Below are 21,334 nucleotides of genomic sequence, written 5' to 3'. Positions count from 1 at the left end.
CTCACAATAACCTGTAAATCTATAATTATCTCATCCATGTTTGTCACCGTTTTTGAGGCCATTTTTCTGTCGCTGTCTTTCATGGATGTACCTAGGTAGCGAACTAGCTATGTAGGAAGATGACGTCCTCGTTCTTAATCTCGCCCACAAAGCTCTGATTGGTCAACTGTCTCTCCAAGTGGCTGAAACAGTCGTCAATGGTCACAACACTACACCTATTTGAACCACTGAACAAATCACATGCGTTCTGTCAACTGTCTCGTTTGTTTGACCAAGACCGTGTATTCATACAAATACGCACTTGTTACTTGATAACACCGCTGATGTTATCACAGTCTGCTCTCAGAAAAGGACTGCACAAACATCCGCTCCATGAGGATGCTGCAGTGCCACCACTCCTAATGAAAATCTATCAAGTAGCAAATGGTCAACTGCAGGTCAGATGATAGGAAAGGGTGATAAGGTTTGTTGGGGCCCTCACTGCCACTAATCTGTCCCAGCCACGAGGAACTGCCCATGGGAGGTCAGAGATGAAAAGGCCACTGCAGAATAATGCCCCCACACATGGCTTGGGTGCTGAGGAAGAGATATCTCTCCCAGAGGTGCCATAATATAGACTAGATACCTGCCTCTTATGAGAGAGGATTATGAGAGAATAAGGCGGAGGAAGCAGCGGACAGAAGAAAGCGACTGACACTTGAGGATGTGCTTTAGCAGTGTGAAAATCTCCAAAAATTCTCATCTAGGGAGCCAAGGTAGAAACCCTGCGATTCAATTCCATTCATCAACTTGTTTGATCAAAAAGATGTGAATAGGTAACCTTCCAGTCCAGAATTAATCCGGATAAACAGATGGTAAACATTATCAACAGATAACTAATCCTGTTGAATAATGTAATCACCAAGGGAATAATCTAAATCCGATGTATTCTTTGTACATGTGTTTAGCCACTCACCCTACACACACACACACACACACACACACACACACACACATACACACACGTCATATTAGTGGAAGTGAAAGACCATGAATTGTCAGAATATCATCGCTGTGTACAGTAAGCCAAGTCATTTCTTGGGGTAGTCGCTCACAGGATTTTAACATTTTGAACTTCACATTAACAATTAAGTCCCTAATCAAGAGTGTCATACTGTGTCTTGCTGTGACATGACACCAGCTGAAGCTGTGATCATCATAAATTCAAGGTGACAGCAACACAACAACATCATAAACATGATCTACAGCTATAATATCTGGTCACAGGTCAGTTGTGTTTTTCTTCTAACACAGGTTTTGTTCAAAATATGTATAAATGCGGTTTTTAATTTCTTACAGTAGTCAACATGAAATAGATAAGAGTGTAGTATTATATTTCTAATTATTAATCATAATTATTATACATTTCTAGAAGTAAATGCAATCTTATAAAGTACTACCTATTCTTCGCTGCTTATCTGGGTCCAGGTCATCATGGCAGCTAGGCTAAACAGACGTCCTTCTCCCTAGCCTCGTCCTCCAGCTCCTCCTGGGGAGTCCCAAGGCGTTCCCAGGCCAGATAGGATATATAAATCCCTGCAGCCTGTTCTGGGTCAGCCCTGGGGTTTTTTCCCAGTTGGACATGCATGAAATGCCTCTATAGGAAGACGTCCAGGGGGGCCTCTTGAACTGCCTCATCTGTCTCTTCGCAACTCAAAAGGAGCAGCGGTTCAAGTCGGCACTCCCTCTGGATGTCTAAGCTTCTAACCCTGTCCCTGAGGCTGAGCCCCAGACAGCCTGCAAAGGAAATTTATTTAGGCTATTTTGGATTGGAACATAGATCAACTGGTAAAGCAAGAGCCTCACTTTCAGACTGCAGGTCAGAGAGACAAAAATGAGAATTATGGCATCTGACACAGCCTAATATTTCTCCACTTTTGCATTTTTGTAAGGAAATGATTAGAGGACAGTGAATATAATAAATCTGGTTTCATATAATATGAACATTTTGTTTTATGACCTAATTTAACTGTAGCTTGACCTGAATTTCTGGTATTCCCCAGAATTCAAATTACTTATTTGAATCATTAGCAGACTCATCACAGAGTGAGCACATATTCATGTACTCTCTAATGAGAATGCAGATATGCAGCAGATTTAAATCAGTCAGTCAATTTAAAAAAAGGATTAACATTTGCTTAACTCACTATTTAGGAAAAGGCATCTTATTTAAATTCAAACAACAAATTTATTAAGATTCAGTCAACTTTAGCTCGAGAACAACAGAGATGCAATCCTGACACCCCTGAGTCTAGAAGCTGGCAGAGTTTGGCCCAGTTACAAGGCCTAGTTTTCACTGAGGCTTCATGCTCTAAAATCAGTGAGTCAGGAGATATCTCACAACTGCTGCTAACGTGCAAGAATTGTGAATAAGTAAACAGCAGGAGGAGGCTTGTGACAGTGATTTTGGTCTGCTAAACAGATTGTTCGGTACTCAACGACGCAAAAGCAGCCCATATCACATCTTATTATTTTCACGATTAGTTCCTCAATTCAGGCTGTCATGGATTTAATGTCTCAGCAGTAATCTGGAAAATTATTGTCTAGACGTTGTCAATAAGTTGAAGTCTCTCTCTCGAGCAGCTGTTTTGAAAAATAATACAAAAGTTTATATAATAAGGGTGTATGCAGATGGAATGGATTGCAGCAGTCAACATTTAGTGTAAGTATTACTGAGTGACTTCCCTATTTTATGAAAAAATTAGTTTCAGTGCACATAAAGAACAATTACCTTTCTCAAATTGATGAAAACACAATACTCACCTCTTCAAACTGATTTAACTTATTAGTTATTCTAGGAAACATGATGTAATCATTCAAAATATCACTCCTAACTGCAATAAAATTAGCGTTTTTATTTGTATTATTTACTTTACTCACTAACTTCACTGACTTTTTTTTAAAAGGGTGCATAAATGAATGCCAAATTTGTCTGCTTTTGTTTTTTTATTTGTTTTTGCGTACATGTAAAGTTAATTTGTTACTTCTCGTCTTTTCACTACAGCTTTTTTCCCTTGTTTTTTTGGCTGTGCAAACACACACACATATACAGTACACACACACACACACACACACACACACACACACACAACACACAACACATGCACAGACTCTGTAAATGGATTTATGCACAGTATTAAAAAGCTAATAAGTCAGACAAAGCTGTACACCAGTGCAATGCACACGGCTGAACAAAGAGACTCACTTGAATGGGCTAATATTCAATCATTTCCTGTCATTTTGATAAGTTTGGAAAACACTGCTGTAATAGCCTTTTCAACATATTTCTTCACACCGTTTGCACAAGCAATCTCTGGAATTAATAGAGTAACAGGCACAGCTGTTCCTTCTTGCTTTTGTGGTTGGGCATCAGATTAAACCTGCAAACATTATTATTCACAATGACTTATACTTTCATCTCAGACAGGTGCTTTCAGTTTGAAAAACAAAACATACAATAAAGTTATCAAAACCAACTTAAATATATAGATTTTGGGGGCCCAGAGTGAAATGAAATGGTATAATTCTAAAAAGGACATTTATTTCTGATGAAAAATCCAGAAGGCAACATTTCAAGAAGACAGATGACTCATGCCCAGAAATATAAACAAATGCCTAAGAATGATGTATTATTTCACCAGCACCCATAATACCTTTACTTTCACAATGATTTAATTTTTCCCATTTTTTGTTATGTTTCACAGAGTACTCTCAACTGAAGCTGCATAATCTGGATCTAATTTTTTAAGAATACCTAAATGCTGTCCAAGAACTTGGACTTGCTTTGCACAAGGATGATTTATGCTGAATGTAAGATGTTGAAAAAAGATGAAAAAATGTTCAGTCTGAGTCATAATCTCTGAGTTTTGAACAATTAAACTAATTTCCATGTTATTGTAGCACCACTTATAGACAAAATGCGACCAAATTCTGAAAAGGCATCAAATTATCTTGTCAAGTTTGAGTTCCAACTCTAAAAAAATACAACTGAAATTAAATATTGTTTCTCTTCGGTCCATGGTATAAAAATGTGTGCATGTGTCATCAAACTCCAGTTGCAAAGGCACAGTTAGGGACGTTTACCATACGAATAAAACACAAATCTATAACTTCAGGCTCATTCAATTATGTAACTGTACTGTACAGTATGTACTAGATTTGGTGAAAAAAAAAAATGTAGCAAGAAATGTTTTTAGGCAGATATGGGGGTGGCCTATACTTCTAAATCACTACAGAAAAAACTGCAGGGAATACAAACAAACAAAAGTAACCAAAAACATCACCTCTTTGGCGAATTCCCAAATTTCCCAATTCCCTTCTTTTTTGCTGTATAAAACAGTTATTAAAATTATCCCAATGTGATTGCCTTCAATTACTCTACAAACTCTGCATTGGATGAAGCTCAATCCATACTTCTTTGCGCTCATATAAGAAAAGACCAAAGACTCTCAGATCTGGAGTGATTATTCCTTCTTTTTCCAATTAAAGTGAGGGACCTTCAGGGAGATAAATTGAGTGAACTTAAAAAAAAAAACCTTCACATTTCTGACTGTGAAAACGATTGCTGGGAGTAATCACTTCTCAATATCAGACCCATCAATGTCTTCGTGTTAGCTTCATTGGCCTATGATGTAATCACTTTCTTCTTTGTGCTCTCAGGCTGATAGATTGGGTTGTCACTATAAAGGGAGCAGTGCAGCTAGAGAAGGAAGCCAAACTAACTATAATTTGAATAGCCCATACTCTTAATACCCCCCACCCCCCATAAGGTCACTGAATATTTCTAAAAGGATACAATGAGATGGTAGTTTTTAACTTGATGTACATGAGAAAACATGTGGTGCGATAAATGAATATTTGATAAAATTGTACGGTATATGTGCGTCAAAAGGTTTGCAGTTAAGAAATGCCTATAGTATTTGCTCAGACACTAGACAGAAGACTAAGATTGATTAACTTTACTGGGAACTGAAAAGTAGGGGAAACCATGAAGAGCAGATCGGCAGAAAACAGAGTCAGTAAGCAGGCGGGCAAAGACAAATCAACTTACTCAACAATTTAAAAAAGCCCCCTATAAAGACTATGCAGTGACTAATGGGCTGATGAGGTACAGCTGGTGAGGCAGGTAGCAGGGCACATGGCTGACGGGGAAATCAGCAACAGGTGAGCGACATACCAATAGTATGCAGTGTGTAAAGTATATAGCAGTCTTCATATTATATTGTAAAACTTACTAGTATTATTTTGCAGTTAATATACAAGAAATCAATGTACTTAATCATTTAGTGTTGACAATGCAACATCTCTGATAGCACACATACGTCTTGAAGATGCAGTATGGAGAGCGTTTTCTAATTGGCAAGACGTCACTGAGACATCGGCATTTGGTGGCCCTCCAGACGATGTTTTAATGATCAATCAAAGCTGCATGGCCAAACTGCTCCACAGCCTTGTTAACTACGACCTGTATTTACAGGTCGGCTCTTTCAGACAGCAAATATTTCACTATCAATGACCGAAATTAACATTAGCATCAAATTTGATAGAATGAAAAACAATACGCACCACCAAAACTTAGGTCGGGTTCACACATAATGGTCCGGTCCCTGAATCGAACCAATGCGAGGATGATACATTGTTTCAGTTTTCAAACTGGTCTAGTTTGTTCACAATGGCAAAATTCAAACGGTCCAGATATTGTGGTCATGTGGTGTCATTAGATTATTGGTCATACAGAGTGCGGGTAACAAGACAACAAACCCCTCCAATTTTCTACCTGAATTCGTACATCAAGGAGCACTGTCAGGTTCTGTTCATGTTTATTTTGATCTGGAGAACTTTAGAGGGCCACACATATGAATGTCTTGTAAGATAGCACGTATTAAATAATTTAATAATGCAGACATTTCGAGGAAGACGCTCTGTCACCATACGGTCTTATAACAGAAGACGGCTGGTTTTGAATGGTGAACTGCTCCAGAGCTCAATTGACAGTGGTCTGAGACCACCCATTTGAGGTGGACCAGAGAGCGGTTGTTTGGTCTGCACCAGAGTTCGAGTCCGGCGTTCACACCGACCCACACAAACCGCACCATGGGGAATAACGCTCCAGGGTCCAGTTCAACCGGACTAAACAAAACTGGTGTGAACCCCCCCTTAGTGTGGTAATGAAGAGACATGATTCAAGTTAATGACAAGAAATTTAATATCGGGCTGGATGTAGCCATCGAGCTCTTATAAGAACTCAAGCACAGAAAAGTGACGTAACAGAAATAACATCACAGGTTAGCAGGTCTGGAGACAGAATGGGGCAGCACACGGTCCGCATTCTGCGGAGAGACAGACAACCTAGGAGAGGGAGAAAAAGCAAAACACATGAGCACATGACATGACTACTCGCAGGGCTAGTGTTGAACTGCTGTAGCTCAGTCACAGTAGTCCCCACAGCTCCTCTCTATCCTCGTTAGCAAATTTGTTAATTTAGCTTGGTCACTAGGGGACAAAAAGTTCACCAAGTTTATTAAAAAGACTCATGACTGTCTGCAAGTCATTGCTGTTTTGTGGAACAGTTTTTACTCAGAGGAGGTTAAATAAAAGTTAAATGTGCAACACAACTAATAAGCCACAATAGCTTCCTTAGTTTTGACTCTCAAGCTACCTTCACATGATAAGAAATGTGGTCTATACTCACCGCAAGGTAGGTTGCAGCACATAGTGCAGACACTTGCAGAGGCAAAGCGCAGTGCAAGTATACGTCATCAAAAAGTGTGCTAAGCTAACTTTAGCATTGGATTTAACTAAGTTTGTAAACTATATGCCTATTCGCAACGTGGTAGCCCCATCTGACTACTGACATTCCACCATGCATTACTTTTCCTGGTGAGATCGTGGTATGTTTTTAAGTGTTATTGAGTCCAGGGAACTGTGAAACACAGAGTATGAGTTTTTCTTCCATCACTCTTTATCTCCCCTGCTTGTATGTGTCGCTGGCTATGTCGCATTCAGTTATCTCATTGGTTGTGTTTTGAAAGCTCAACAGCAACCAAGGTCAAAGTTGAAATAATTTGAACTTTGAGCACCCAATTTAGACATACTAACATAATTTTTTTTTCACATTTTTGGATTTAATATATACATACTTAAAACCTGTGTTGAATTAATATGTAGTATGGAATAGGGATACAGACCAGGTCTGATAAGGGCGGCCCTGACAGTGGAGAAACAGGAGGAAGTTTTGGGGAAGAGGGACGGTAACCTGAGAGATAGAGAGCACTGGGAGTCCTGGAGGAGACAGACAGAGCCACAGGGGAGACGAAGAACCAGACAGCACGGCCTCGCCAAAACCAAGCAGTCTGGGAGCTGCACAAATGAACAATCTGGACATGCAGAGAGACCGCATACAAGAGGAACAAGACATTTGAAACTCAGGAGGAGAATCACAGGACATAGTCAGGAAAAAACAGGTTAAGGCAGAGCCTCGAGGTTTTTCATGTTGTGACAATGCTTGGAGAAAGGTGTCTCTGATTTTGTGCAAGATCCTAAAAGAACCCCTACAGTAGTGTTATAGAATCGTGACAATGTGATGATATGTTACTTTACTTTAAAGTCCAACTGAAATGGTCATCTCTATGATAGATTTTTTTAATAATTAAGAGAAGGTCGAAAAAAAGGTCTTTGGGGAAATATCAAAAATGTCAGCTGGAGGGGCGTGTCAGTGTTACACCTAGGGAACAAGAGACAGAGTAAACAAACTTGCACTTTAGCCTACATGTCATGGGCACACAGGGTGTTGTTGTTAGTGTTGAAGAGTTAGAACCACAGCAGCATCTAACCGGACCCAAGTGACATTTGCAGGTATGTTTACATGTTGTTTAATATGTAGCAGCTATTTAGCTATCTAGCCTGCAAACTGATGTTAGAAATACACTTTTCCCTGGTAAATGTTTGTTTGGCCGCTCATTCAACAAGCTAAGGTGCAGGACAAGATGTGGCATGTTTGTTTAGATAACAAGGGTACTTTAGCAGGAAAGCTGTAGGTCTAAATCTGTTGTTCTTACGTTGTGTAGCAGGCTGCTGTCTGGCTCAGTGTGACCGTCTGCTCTGCCTATGATGGAACGCTGACGTTACTGCTTTATGCAAGGTTTGATAAGGTAATTTTCTACAAATACAAATGAATACACGTGTTATATCATTGGTTGTGATGTCACAGTGAATGTAGACATCAATGCAGTTTACCACAGGCAGGTCTAGGGTTTTCAATATCTACACCGGTACTGATACCTTGACATCGATACTGGTTCCTGAACGCTACTTTTTTCAATACCAATTTCATAAAATCAATTTTGACAAAAAGAAAATGCAACACACATTACGGTACAATTACTCACTTCAAAGGAGGAAGCTGGTCCAGGTCTGACATCTATCTTGTCTACTTCACAAGTACCTGTCGGTCTGTAAGCAACACCATGTCCGCTGTCAGAAACACTATCTGCCTCGGATCCAGGTTATCCATCCCTGCGGTGGTGGGCAGAGGATGCACCAGGGTTTTCATCCCAACGAGCTGATACAGGTTAACTGCACTGGATAGCTGACAAGCAGCATGCACAACGTTCACTTAGTTATCTGTGCAGATAAGCAGCTGCCAGTAAAAAAACAAACAGCAAGCCCGTCACTGGGCGTAAACGTAATGTTTTTTTACGGACATACGCACTGCAACTTACACATACAAATAGACAAAACACCATTAAGAAAATATCTTAAATAATTTTACAACACATGCAGAGCATTTAGAACAAAAGCTGCAAATACACACGACACAACCAAATACACAAACTCACATAAACGGATGATACCTGATACCTGATACCCGATTTAAATAGCTTCATGAGTCTCAAACCGTGGCAACAACAAGCCATGTTCAACACTTTTTAGTGTCCTCTGGAAACACTTCCGTTGTCGTTTTGTGGATTTGCAGCGCATTTGTGTATTTGGTTGTGTTGTGTGTATTTGCAGTGCGATTCTGTATGCAGCGTATTTTCAAAATGCTGCGCATGCATTGTCAAATTAATGAAGATGTTGTTTTAATTTGCTTGTGTTTTGTCTGTTTGCATGTGTTTTTGTAAGTTGCAGTGCGTTTGCCTGTGTCTGCCTTTTTTTCCTGCATGCCTCTACGACGTGTAACGTTAGACAGTCAATCACCTGCATTATTAGATCTTAGTAGCATGCAGCATTCTTATTGGCACACTGACGCTGATGAGATTTACTCCTTAGGTATCGAAATTTGTTACTGAATGACAAGGCATTTTTAGATACTCGATAGTATCAAAGCAGTTCGGTCATTGCCATAAAAGTATCCAAGTTCGGTACCTAGCCCTAGGTCTGATGCCTCTGGGCATTTCTGGCCTGCACTGCAGCCTTGCATTTTGTAGATATAATACTCTCTTGGTATTGGTGAATATCCCTTTGATACATCATGTTTTCTCATGGTTACAACAACACAAATGTGTGAAAAATAGTTTGTATTCTAAATTGTGTAAAAACAGTTCAAAGTGACATTCATTTTTTTTTAAATAATGTGCCAAGATTTTGTATTGTTTTTATGGCTGTAATGATGTGCGCCATTGAGTGGTGAGGGTATATTTCTTGCCAACAGAAAACAAATTGACCCAATTGTTACATAGTTTTTTTCCTCAAGCTATCCTGGTGTGTTCTCATTTTGGCCAGTAGCCAAATGGATGCTTAGAATTATTAGCACATTGCTGAGTAACAGTTACAGTACAAAGCCTTTGCATTTATTTTAGTTCACTGTTTTGCATTTAATATTAAAATTAGAGAGAGGTTCCCTCCTGGTGACCCTCTCCAAATTTTCTTCCTCTTTCCTTTTGGGAGGTTTTCCTTGCCTGTTTAAAGTGCTTGTCTCTGCTTACTCTCTTGTCGAGCCTGTAAACCCTCTGAGCAACCTTTTCTCCAAAAACAGATAACAGATTACATTTTTTATAAACATACAAACGAAACATTTTATTAATATATCTGCAGAGTTGCAAAATGTCGAATAATCATAACAACAATTTCATGCATTTTCCCTACAATACTGCTTGTGACATTAAAGCATGATTAATGGTTTCTATGGTTATCTTTAGGCAACTCAAATCATTTGGTTAAGGTTAGGGAAAAATTAGTTGAAGCATGAGGCAGGACTTTTTTAAATATTTACATCTTTCCCTAACCTAACCCTTAACCCATGTGTTTTAGTAGCCTGAACCTAACCACACTGATGCATGATGCAAACATTAGTTTTGGGTGGCAAAGTCTGGCAAATCATCCCACCTATTTACGGATTGGAAAAACTGTGTCACTGACCACAATCCATGCAGGCCATCCAATTATGGTTCCTCCACAACCTATTTGGCGAATCCATTTAGTAGTATCTACATGTAATTTTTTTGGAGACAGGGTTGCAAGGTTATAACTGGGATTAAAGACTACAGAAACAAACTTAATTTGACCTTTTACACCTGTAGTAGAAGCCCCAACACAAGCTAAGCAACTCATTGTTAGCTACCATGTTTCACCCTTTGTTTGAATCACCACTTCCCACCATCTACAGTAGGCCTAAAATGTTCTTACTCATTGGCTTCTCACCCACATTCAACCCATCTCCATGTCCGGAACCTAGATGTATACATGTCTGGCAACAGACACATATGTGTCAGTTACATAACATGCCATTATTAACACCAAGCTGCATGACCTCTTGTTGTTTTCTACTCTGAGCTGAATATTTACAGAAGTATCTGTGGTGGATTTACACAGTACTAGTAGGTGGCAGTTCCTCCCATGGAGAATATGCCAGCCCAACTGCCAATGTACCCTTCTAGCTCTTGAAATATTATGCAAATATTCTATTGGCTCAGTATACTGCATAAGCTAACAAACAAAAACTATCAACAAAACCACCACAAAGTGACACAAAATGATCATCAACAAAATCATGCAAAATTATGCGAAATTACCACAAAGAGAAGCAAAACCACCACAAAGTGACGCAAAACAACCAAAAATCAACAAATCAACTTCAGAGACACAAAACGATCACAAAATGACGCAAATGACCACAAAACAATGCAAAACAACTACAAAGAGATGCAAAATGATCACAAAATAATGCAAAACTACCACAAAGAAATGCTAATTGACCACAGTGACATAAAATTACACCAAATTGGCGTAAAAAGGACCACAAAGTGATGCAAAACAACCACAAAACAACGCATAATAACTACTCAATAAGCATTGTAACTACAGTATTAATAACATGCCCTCCCATTCAAAGGTTTCTGATGCTAGTTGACAATATTAGCTAAAGTGACTTTGCTTGCTGCAATAAAATCCATGTGTTTTTAACTTTACTTGTATTGTTTAGATTAGATTATTCACTTAATTATGCTGAAAACATCATTTTGAATAATTTTATACATCTCCATATCAGCTGATGATCCTCTTTTTTGGTCCAACATACTGACTGACGCATTTGTAGGGCCTAGACCTTATATTTTTAAGGATGTAGGCCTCAGATGCGCACTCAGTAATTGTTTTAATATTGTCATACTTATCTATTGCATCTCTATCATTCACCTGCTGAGATAGGACATAGCTGAATGGGGAAATGTGTTAGATCACGCACTGTACAGTGTCATCAACTCAGTCAAAGCTGCTACTCCATCAATGTCATTGTTGTTTACTATTCTGATGCATTGCGTCTCACTTAATGTGCAGTGCTCTATCCTGCAGAGTCTCACAACTATAATCTCAGAGCAAGCAAGAACATTTTTGACTAAACTTCAGCTCCCTGAAACTTAACATACAGTCTTCTGAGGTGGTTTCTGAGGTCACATTTCACAGATTTTAAACTGCAAAAAGACAATAATAATACCCCATCTGCAACACACAGCATCAGAGACAGTTCTCTTTGAAAAAGAGCAGCAGCAGACTTGATTGAGGCAGCAGGGGAGATTTTCTTTCCTGAAATTTACTCAAAGTTTCTTTGTTGATTCTCCATCACACATCTGCTAAAAGGTCAGATAAATCTCTGCATCAATGTCAAAGCTGAATTACTGGTATTACCGACTACCTGTTAACAATCAAGCTTTGATTTCTTGACAGTAGTCATGCATGCTGCATTTCTGTTCAACATCTAGAATATGTTCAGCTTTTAGTCAAAGCTGGGGTTGCCTGCAGGTTAAAATACCTTGTGCCCTGATTTAGCACAGTTGTTAAACTGAGGACCGGATCTTTGTTTGGTGTGTCCTATTAGGTGATTTTAAGTGACACTTGCAAGCCAATCAGAAATAAATATTTTCTGTGGTAAGGGCATGATTGTATAGAGCCAGCCCTCTATGACAAGTTGATATAATCCTGGCTATATGTTTTTAAAGGTCTAAATAACAGTGTGTCTACTAACAAACTACTGTCAGGTTTATCAGCCTTGGTCATATTGTAAATATACAGTAGATTTCTCATGTTTACTAAAAAGGGTTATTAAAGCAATTACAGCATATTTTTGCAGCATATTTTTGCAGGATGTTACAATTATATTTTTCTGTTACCATAAATGCCACAAAACCCAAAAGAATATCTGCACTAATGAAACTGTAGGTCAATAGTAATTCAATTTGATTAGATTAAAGCAAGTTATGTAAAATATATGTGCCTCTGTTTTAGGCATTACTCAGTAGAGGCTGCCATTATATCAACCAGTTTAATTGAAAAGATAATGGGACAATTAGCTTTCAGTTAATGCATTAGTTAATAAGGTACCGGACCAAGGCCTGATCATTGGTTTTTTCATTGCTGAAAATAAAATAAAATACAGGTTCTTCCAGTAACATGAAAATAAAACAATTTATGATACAATACCAGCACTCTTAGCTGATTTGTAGGTACTTCCAAGAGCAGGGTCTCTTGTGTTGCAATATATGATGCCAGTACACAGAGTGAGGGGCAAAATTGAGGCTACTTTGTTCCATAATTCAAAGACAAAATTTTATGTTTTTTTTACTTTTCTTTCTAATAAGATTCTCATTATGCTGAGGGAGGACACTTCTCTGCTACTTCTCTACTATATCAGACATCATGAATCATTGGAGAAATATAAGTGAAATATGCACTTATACTGTATAGTCTGTGCCTGTGAAAGTGAAAAGCACTGTGAGACTTTTTTGTGGTTATAAGTCTCATTACACAGACTCAAGAAAACTCAGGTATAATATTTCATGAATTTTAAACCTTATTATCTAAACCTTAAAATGGTTGTGTATTTTGTTCAGAGGTGGGTCGTAACGAGTTACTTTAATTCAATTTAGTTTTATTTATATAGCGCCAATTCATAACAGAAGTTATCTCAAGATCCCAACAATTCCCACCATGAGCAAGCACGTGGCAACAGTGGCATGGAACAACGCTTTTAACAGGCAGAAACCTCAAACAGAACCTATACTCTGGGTGGGCGGCCATCTGCCTCGATCGGTTGGTTTAGGGAGAGAAGAAAAGAGAGAGAAGAAAATCAGGAAACCAAATATGATTTGTTGATGTATTTGCCAAATCATAATATAATATAGGAGACAACAAGCAAAGAATGTAATATTTTTTTTATTTTTTTTACTTATTGGTGTACTTAATATTAATGTAATATTTTGTGATATCACACTTGAGAGACAGACTGAGAATATTATCCTGGTATATGTGGAATAAATGCTTAAATGTCGATCTTGCATCGCATGACAGTATATTGAACTACAGGTGTGCTCTTTCTGCTTCAAAAACAGCCTATTTCTCTTGCTTAATCAGTAACAATAAGCATAATCCCAGATTTCTTTTTGACACTGAAGCTAAACGTACTCAAAAGCATCCGTCTGTCAGCTGCTCATCCTTTACAGCTCATGACTTCTTGTCTAAACTGGTATTAGCTTCAAAACCAACTACCTGTCTCCTTAACCCTCTTCCAGCTAAACTTGTTAAAGATCTCTGGCCATCTCTGGGACCTACACTGCTGAATTATGTTAATTTATCACTTAGAAATGACCAATTAGCTTTAAGACTGCTGTGGTTAAACCACTACTTAAGAAGCTGCACCTTGATCCAAGATCTCTCAATAACTTTAGACCAGTCTCTAACCTTCCATTCTTTTCAAAAGTGTTAGAAAGAGTTGTTGAATCTTTTTTAACCTTTAGTGCCTGTCATTCCACTTGCACTGACTAAAGTGGTAAATGACATTTTGCTTACCATTGATTCAAATTCCACTTTGGTACTTCTATTACTGGATCTCAGTGCAGCTTTTGATACTATTGATCACAGCATACTCCTAGATTGTCTCGAAAACTCTTGCATGGTTAATCTTATCTTTCTGGAAGAACACAGTGTGTTTGTTATAATAACATGATATCATTATTTTCTGATGTGAAATATGGAATACCTCAGGGCTCTGTTCTTGGCCCTCTGCTTTTCTCTTTATATATTAGACCTCTTGGCCAAATTATACGCAGTTTTGGAATTCACTTCCACTGCTACGCTGATGATACTCAGTTCTGTGTGCCTAAAGTAAAGGCAGATGATCATTCCCAAATTATTACATTAGAGGACTGCATGTCTGCTGTGAAAAACTGGATATCACATAATTACATGCTCCTAAATTCTGATAAAACTGGTCATTGGCCAGTCATTGGCCCTGCTCGACATAGATACTAGTTTGATTAAGTAACAGTAAATATTGACAACTGTGTGTTCTCTGAAAGTTTGACAGCCAAGAATCTTGGTGTTACGCTTGATCCTACTTTCTCTTTTGTTCAGTACATTAAAGAAATCACCAAGATCGCCTTTTCCCACTTACACAACATAGCTAAAACTTAGTTTTTTTCCTGTCCTTGGCTGATGCAGAGATCCTAATTCACGCCTCTGTTTCATCTAGATTGGATTACTGTAACATTTTGTTGTCTGGCCTACCGCGATCTACTACTAAGTCTTCAGATGGTTAAGAATGCTGCAGCTAGGATCTCAACTAAAACCAGACAATTTGACCATATTTCACCAGTTTTAACTTGACTTCATTGGCTCCATATCCATGTCAGATCGGATTTTAACACTAGAACCCCCAACAGGTAAAATTTACCCGCGGCTGTTTTTTGATTGTATGTTAACTTTATTTCAATACAATATTCAAGTCCCCCACTCTTTGACTTTTCATAAAAGGGTGTTATGTAGCACCCTCTATTGTTAAAAATTGTCAAGATAAAGCCAGATTCATAGGGCATTTATACCTATAAGTGTGGGTAAAATTTACCCTGATAGAGACTGCAGTCATTTTCGTCCTATTAATTTTGTGTGTTTAGATAAACATTCTATTTGCGTGATACAGCTGTGTCAAGAGCGCAGGAGAAAATAACCTGTATGGTGAAGGTGGAAAGCAAACACAATAAAATATTCTGTAAATGCCTGAAGTGCTCGGATGCTGTTTAGGAAGTGCACACTGAAGGTGCTGAATGTCTGCGCAAAGTGTGTTTGAGCAATGTGTAGCAAAAATAATTGCAAAATGCATTCTAATAGAGGGTACATTTTACCTATTGGTGGTTTTAGGTATACAGCAATTCCTGGCGGTTCTAGTGTTAAGGTGCTTCTGATGACTTATAAAATTGTAAATGAGCTCTCCCCGTCTTATCTCTCTGATCTCATTCAACTTTATGTCCCATCCTCTGCTCTCTGCTCTCAGAACATTGGGCTCCTATGTGTCCCCAGAGTAAAAAAGAAGTCAGTTTGCTGCAGGGCCTTTTCCTATCATGCCCCTTTTCTCTGGAATAATCTTCCTGCTGACATCAGACAGTCTGACACTGTTGAGGCCTTTAAATCTAACCTGAAAACTCAAATCTTTTTGCATTAACTTTCAATTAGTACTTATCCTTCCATATTTCAGGCCTTGTACCTGTTACCACTCTACATCCGGCGACACCTGAAGCTGCTCACTTGTCCTCCTGGATCCATCCTCTTCATTTATGTTTTACAAACTACATTTTGTTAATTGTATACACTGTGACTTTCTGTTGTGAATCTATTCTGTACACATGACATCTATTGCATGTCTGTCCGTCGAGGTAGAGGGATCCCTCCTCTGTTGTTCTTCCCAAGGTTTCTTCCATTTTTTTCCCTGTTAAAAGGTTTTTTGGGTTTTTTTTCCTCATCCGAATCGAGGGTCTAAGGACAGAGGGTGTTTGTACAGATTGTAAAACTGCTTGAGGAAAATTGTGATTTGGGATATTGGGATACTGAATAAATAGCATCAACTTAGACTTATTTAGTCTATAAAATATCTAATAATCTTAGAATTATATGAAGTAGACATCTGACATGATGAAATGTTATGTTTCATGCTTTCTATCATCCTGAAATCTTGAATGAAAGTACCCTTATATCTGAGGTCTCAGCTTGTGATTTAGAGACTCGATGGAGACTTTTTTCCAGGCCAGGGCAGCTCACATTTACCTACTAATTTCAAGCTGTGCTTCACAGTTCATTGTATTTTCTGTCTCCCTGCTGTCTGCGAAATGGCAAGTTCATCTAGTATTTTCCTCTTTAGAAAGCTACATGGAATGGATTCTGTCACAGCAAGTGCTGACTTCATTTTTCACACAGACAGAAAAGTCGAGTAGCTCAAGGATGATGGTGCTAACAAGTGCCTGAGCCCGTGTTTGTCACTGCTATCCACGTACTTCTACATAATCACAATGTAATTTTATTGGCGCAACAATTGCACTAGTAGTTAATACTTTCCACAGTGTGTTTTAGATTTGTACTGTTCAGGCTTTGGAGGACAACTCTGAAGAATGTTTCTGTCTTGCAGCTGTTGTACCATCTCCTAGACACTAATTGCACCCATTTTCGCTGGACATGTTCCCAATGCTGTCTCCTTAGATAGAGCAGTGTTGTGTTCCTCGTTGGCCTAAAACAGATTATCTAGTGAAGACATAGTTAGGGTGAAGGATGAGAGAAGAGAACATAGTGAGAGAAAAAAAGAAAAAATACGGAGAAAAGTGGGCATCTGAGATAAATAGATCCTTTAAATCTTTAAAATTAGTGTCACTGTAATGATGGCAAGTCGCAAACTGGTTTCACACTTTCTATGTCTGCCAATTGGCCAAGAAAGTTTCCTAGCACTGCAGCTACAAAAAATCTGTTGTTTTTGTCTGAATTTTACTTAATCCTTTTCAGCCTTGAAATGATTTGTACATCAAGTTCCATATCAAAAAATAGGTTAAAAGTTTAGTCTAAGTCAGCCAGATGACATAACTATAACAAGCAAGTTTAGTCTTAAGCCAATAATTCTTGTACCAGGACATACAATATTATTTACCCTAGGATGGTTGTCTCAAGATGAAACCATACTATAGCAGTAACAGTAGCGACAGACGAAGAAGTATTAATAGTAACAGTGATCATTTAATTTTGTTAACTTAATTTACCCAGGAAATATCCCAAAACACATATAAACTTATGCAGTAACAATCTGGTCAGTCTGGTTATATTTGACCTCTCATATCTGGCAGTAAGGAATGGTAATCACTATTTTAAATTCCAGCAGTCCGCGTCAAAATGTTCTTGAGAAAAACATTGAATTCTTCACTTCGCTGCATATGCCAAGTTTCAAGATGGGTACATACAGTATGTGTGTCTAAATGAGATATGCAAAGGTACCAAATCCTAATTATACAGTGTGTGTGTAACTTATTGATTACTCTCCTAAAGTCCTTAGCATTATCCACCTCCTCTCGAGCAAATCTGGTCTCTCAGAATTCAGCACATTTTAAATTATTCATTGTGGTTAATTGAGGGCAGGAAATGCTGAAAATATGTAGGTGGTCTGAGGCTATGTGTAAGGTGGACATGGCTAAATGCAGAGACATCAAAGCAAAAACACCCTCAAAAATAGAAAAACAATTGTTTGCTTTCATTTGGTCTGCATATTTGGCGTTTTTTCTTTTCACACCAGAGTTTACATCCTGTGGGCAGAATCATGTGAAAATGGCTGTGGAATATACTGTATTCTAAATTACATATGAGTAATGCAGTCCAAAAACCACTTAATGGGGTACTCTGAATTCAGATGAGACAAACCTCCTTTTCACTTTTTCTTGAGTCTGGATCATAACCTACTACACTGATGATTTCATGCAGAATTTTTTTCCCCCTTTTTGCTCACTGAGGTGTTTGACGATGTGATGAGCACCATGAGAAGTGGGAAGACTGCCAGTCTTTTTGATGTCAGGTAGATGCTAGCGTGTGGAGGTGCATAGCAGAGCAGCATCTAAATTCACGAAGGCAGCTTACTGTTGGGCACAAGGTTGGTGCATTTTTCTTTGGTTTTTGTCTGTTGTTTCTGGCTAGAGGGTCACATGGCGCCACTTTACTGAACATTAGGCCGGCGGAGGTTTTGTAAGAGTGCATAAAAATCTCTAATTTGGATTTATTTCAATTTTTATTTCTTCTTGATTAAAATTAAAACAAAAATAAAGCAGCCTAGTGTTGGGATTCACAATGGTTAAAGGGGCACCAAACTGTGTAGGTGCAATCAATTAAATTTGGCTATCAAGATTATCGAGGATAATCATAAATAATAACCTTAATTAATAAATTAATTCGGGGCACCACTCTTCTTAAAGAAGATAAATGATAGCCAATCAATTGATTGAGTCTCATAAAATACACTAAACTATAAATCTGGAACTCGATTAATAATTAAATTAATAACTATAACCAGAATTACCATAATAGCTAGTAGGTTGAAGGATTTGGTGTTCAGCATAGAAAAGGTTGAAGATAAAGCAAAAACACACAATGTGAAGTCTAACTCTAAATATTGAACTACAGCACAAAGGGATGTGCGTGTGTGTGTGTGCTGCTTGGATTAGATGGCGTGAAACAAAATAATGTATGTTTCTTTGTTCTGCCTCCGTATGTCTCACGTGCACAAACGCACGTGGTCAGAACAAGAGAGCGTGTGCAGCAGGAGCTTTAAAGTTTCTCTCTGCCGGGTGTGGTTGTCTTTAAGGGCCAAACTTAAGGTGTATGTTTATGATCTGTTTAGGATAAAGGTGCCAAGTTAAAAGGAGTTAGTTAGCATGCAAAGACTCTGTCTGTGTGGTGCATAACATAAACTAACATCATCTTAGCAGTGGCTGGGAACTACAGTTACAATAAAAACGTTAACCATGGAGGAGATCACAACAATAAAACCTCAATGAAAACACATCAATGTTAGGCTGATAGTTGCGTCTTGGGCCTCTCCAAAACCAGATAGTGCCAGTTTGAGTTAATTATAATAGAGTTAATTGTACTTCCCTCTCTTTCTAAACCACAATACAGAATTGAACATGCTGCCAGGGCAAGCCTGAATACATGGTTACTATGGCAAGAAAACGGAACGCCACAGGTACCAACAACATGGTAAACAACCCATCATTTGCATGGGTTCACATGGCTTAATAAACATGGATACAAATGATACAAATGCAAATTACTTTTCCCCTAGTGTCACCAGCAGGTCAAGTTTGCATTAATCCAGTGACATATCTCAACATCTCCTGAATGTATTAACACAACATTTTGCACAGATATTGGTGGTCCCCACATGATGTATCCTACTTTGTAGAGCCTCTGACTTTTCCTCTGGCGACACCATGAGGTTTGTGGTTTTGAGTAAAATGTCTGGACAACTGTTGGATGGATTGCCATAAAATCTGGTACCAACATTTATGTTCAGAGGATGAATTGTAATAATTTTGGTGATTCTGTACCTTTTCATGTAGGACCACAACCAGGCCAAAATCTTGATTTCTTCAATACTTTGGTTGAATTGAAGGAGTTGCAAAAACATCAGCATGATGGCATGCATTTAGCTCAAGGCATTGCTGTGCTTAAGTACAGCCTCATCAGAGTTGCTGCAGACTTGTAGTCTTGTAACTACAGGTGCCATACGCAGCTTTAGACTTGTCTGGTCTCTTACACAGACCTGAGAAAAGGTATTAGACTTTCAAACCTTTAATGGAGGCCTTTTCAGTTTCATGCCTTGTTAATTTTTACCGTTTTGTTCCTACAGAAAATGTATAAGAACTGGAGCCAGTCCTGTATAGTAAAGAGTGAATATGATGTCACCATAACAGATTCTGAAGTTGTTTCTTATTCCTGTGCTCAGTTACAGTACCTTACTCTTTATAAAGCAAATTTTTTTTTCCTCCTTCTGTATCTCTGTGCTTCTGAAGAAACACAGCAGGGCTTATTTGACTGGGCAATTCACCACAAGGTGTCTCATTTGCCTTGCTACTGGCTGTGTCACTCCTTTGTGTATTCATTATAGTTTGAAATATATAACTTCCACTTTCACCTGCGAGCACCCCTTTACTCAGCTGAAATATTGCACAAATTTCAGTGTTTTAAAACAAGCCTTGCAGGGAGAAAGGGTTAGTTTTTTCTTCAAGTTTTTCTGTCTGTACATTTATCTATGTGTACATAATGTATTTTTGCCAGAGTTTCATCACTCTGGTGATATGGCAGTATGAGTAGAGCTGAAGCTGAACACTGGCCACAGCCCATATCATTTGTGATGCTGGTATAAAACAACCAAACTCTATTATGATGTAAAGCTCACAGTGACTCTTACTATGTGTCCCACTTTCATACTACACACTAACCCTAAGCACTATTTGACTGTGTAGCCTACTGCATTCACGCTACAAATTAAAGGAATAATTTTGGGAAATGCGGTCATTCAATTTCTGGCAGGTAGTTATACGAGAAGATCAACACCACTCATGTATATATTATAAATATGAAGCTACAGCCAATAGCTGGCAAACGTAGCGTAGCATAAAGACTGGAAATGAGGAAACAGCTTGTCCAAAGGTTATAAAAAACACCTATCAGCACCTCTAAAGCTTACGTTATATCTTGTTTGTTTCATCCTTACAAAAAAGAAAGTGTAAAAACAACAATTTGCCGTTTTAAGGGGATTATGTGCCAAACTATTTCTTTGCCAGTACAGCAAATTGCCACCATAGCTCTAGTTGTTTCCACTTGTTTTCAGTCTTGGTGCTAAGCTAAGTTAGTCATCTGCTGGCTGTAGCTTCATACTTGGCGTACAGACGTTTGAGTGGTATAAATCTTCTCTATCTAACTCTCAGCAAAAAAGAAAATAAGCATATTTCCCAAAATGTCGAACTTTTGCTTTGCAAGTATATTGAGTATGCTTACTAAATCC

This window comes from Siniperca chuatsi, linkage group LG18 (genome assembly GCF_020085105.1).
Source record: "Siniperca chuatsi isolate FFG_IHB_CAS linkage group LG18, ASM2008510v1, whole genome shotgun sequence".
Taxonomy (NCBI): domain Eukaryota; kingdom Metazoa; phylum Chordata; class Actinopteri; order Centrarchiformes; family Sinipercidae; genus Siniperca; species Siniperca chuatsi.
This window is presented reverse-complemented; position numbering follows the sequence as displayed.